This window comes from Drosophila tropicalis, unplaced genomic scaffold, assembly GCF_018151085.1.
Source record: "Drosophila tropicalis isolate 14030-0801.00 unplaced genomic scaffold, ASM1815108v1 contig_337, whole genome shotgun sequence".
NCBI lineage: Eukaryota > Metazoa > Arthropoda > Insecta > Diptera > Drosophilidae > Drosophila > Drosophila tropicalis.
The window spans coordinates 14,000-16,124 of record NW_027172795.1 but is presented as its reverse complement, the minus strand read 5'-3'; the positions used below and the strand labels follow the sequence as shown (position 1 = coordinate 16,124).

Below are 2,125 nucleotides of genomic sequence, written 5' to 3'. Positions count from 1 at the left end.
CTGTTTTCGCCTGATCGTTCCTATGGGAGCTACTCCGATCTTGATCAAACTTGGCACAGTCATTAACAGATATACTAAACTAACAAATGTTTAATTTGAAAGCAATCGCGGTAAAAGTAACGAAGTTATTTACAAAAGTCACTGTTTTCGACCGATCGTTCTTATGGTAGCTATATGATATAGTCATCCGATCTTGATCAAATTTGGTTGTTTATTTTTTACAGTTGTTTACAGTTGTTTATAAGCGTAATAAACTCTCTAATATTAAGTTTCACGATAATAACACAGAAAATAACGAAGTTATTGAGAAAAGTCACTGTTCGTGACTTTGGGGTTTGTATGGGAGCTATATGATATATGGCTCCGATCCGACTGAATCTGAGATATACAACGCCTGCAGTATATACAAGCCTACGTGCAAAATTTCAGCTCTGTAGCTCTTACGGTCTAGGAGGGAGTTTGCGTTGATCCAGACGGACGGACGGACGGACATGGCTAGTTGAACTCGTCTCGTCGTGCTGATCAAGAATATATATACTTTGTATGGTCGGAGATGCTTCGTTCTATGCGTTGCACACTTTTGACCAAAATTAATATACCCTTTTTGCAAGGGTATAAAAAAGGAAAAGAAAAACAGCATAAAATTCTCCCAAAAGGGAGAGAGCGAAAAAAGGGAGAGAGCGAAAAAGAAGAACAAAATGTGAGAAACTTGTTCTTATGTTTAACCACAACACCAAAAATAAAGCCAGCTTGAAAACTTATTTTTATGCCATGTCTTTCGTTACACTTTTATTTCATACCCTGGCACAAGTAGGTCAACAGGGTATATAGCTTTCCTTGAATTGTATGCAACATTCTTGATCCTAATTGTCATTCCCTCTCTTCTAAATAAACATAGTAAACATCTTTCAATAAGGTCTTGAAAGAAAATCTGAAAATTTTGTTCCATCAATGTTGCCTTGACTTTAAATTTATTTCTCAAATAGTTGACCTACTATAAATCTCATTTCATAAATCACAATTTTGCCGATAGATTCACAACTAAACAAATTATTTAACATTCTTTTCTATTTCATAAATATTTGGTATGTTTACTAACATAAATTCGAAAAAAATATTTCTAATCATTTCATTTAGGACCACAAAACATGTCGAATTGCTCTTCAAGAATTGATCCCGCTGAGATCGATGAGCGGGATATGATCGAAGATTTGCGTTATGGCTTGGAGTGCGTCAATTCTTATCCCAATCTAATTCAAGCTGTAGAGAATACGGCATCAGTAGAAAGTCCAAATTCAAATAGTTTCCAAAATACATTATCTATCAGTACACAGTCGCCGACAATGTATAGCTCTGATGATTCTGGATATCTGGCAGATACATCATCAACGTCGCAAAGTAGTACTACTTCGCGTACTACTCGACGAGCTCCAGTTAGACGTGCTCCAGTTAGACGAGCTGCAGTTAGACGAGTTCCTATTCGACGATCACCAAGACCTCGGCCAGCAGCAGCAATACTGAGAAGAATATTGTCTAATACCCGGCAATTGCCTCGTCGTAGCTCACGAATCCGAAATAGACTAAACCGAGAACGAGAACAAGCATTGGAAACTCCCCCAAGTAACCGCAGATAAATCATTTTGTAAGCCTTAGTGTAGATATTTGTATCCTATTGAGAAGTTGGCTCGTGGACTACAAACGAATTCAAGTCAATGGATGACAAAATTTCTTTTGAGTATCAAATTTTGGATTTTATTAGTTTCATTTGTAAACTTTCCAAATTAAGCAATTATCTCAATTATCTCAAGACTAGAATTGCTTTTATAAAAATTTATTGTTAAATACATATTGTCACTCATCGAAGTCGGTCGTGTTTTTTTTGCGCTCTCGCTTAATTTTTGTTTTTCATTCTTTCGTGAAGCTAATTTATAAAATTTAATTTAAAATTATTGCCTTTCTAATTCTTAATAAATCGCTATACTCATCGCGAAGTTTGCGTTAAATTTACAAACATTTATATAAATTTATAATCAAAACTTTAACAAACGCAAATATAATTTTGTTGTTGCGCTGCTTAGTTTTTGATTCCGTTCTATCTTTTGCTCCCACCCGCGCTCTCAATTTA

General features: G+C 35.4%; 1 long non-coding RNA gene across 1 annotated transcript; it reads left to right on the top strand.

Annotated features, from left to right (window-relative positions):
- Positions 1 to 987: 987 nt before the first annotated feature.
- On the top strand, positions 988 to 1,312 carry LOC137572499 (uncharacterized). Its single transcript, XR_011031675.1, has 2 exons — positions 988 to 1,085; positions 1,138 to 1,312. It is a non-coding gene; the product is annotated as an uncharacterized lncRNA (long non-coding RNA).
- Positions 1,313 to 2,125: the final 813 nt, after the last annotated feature.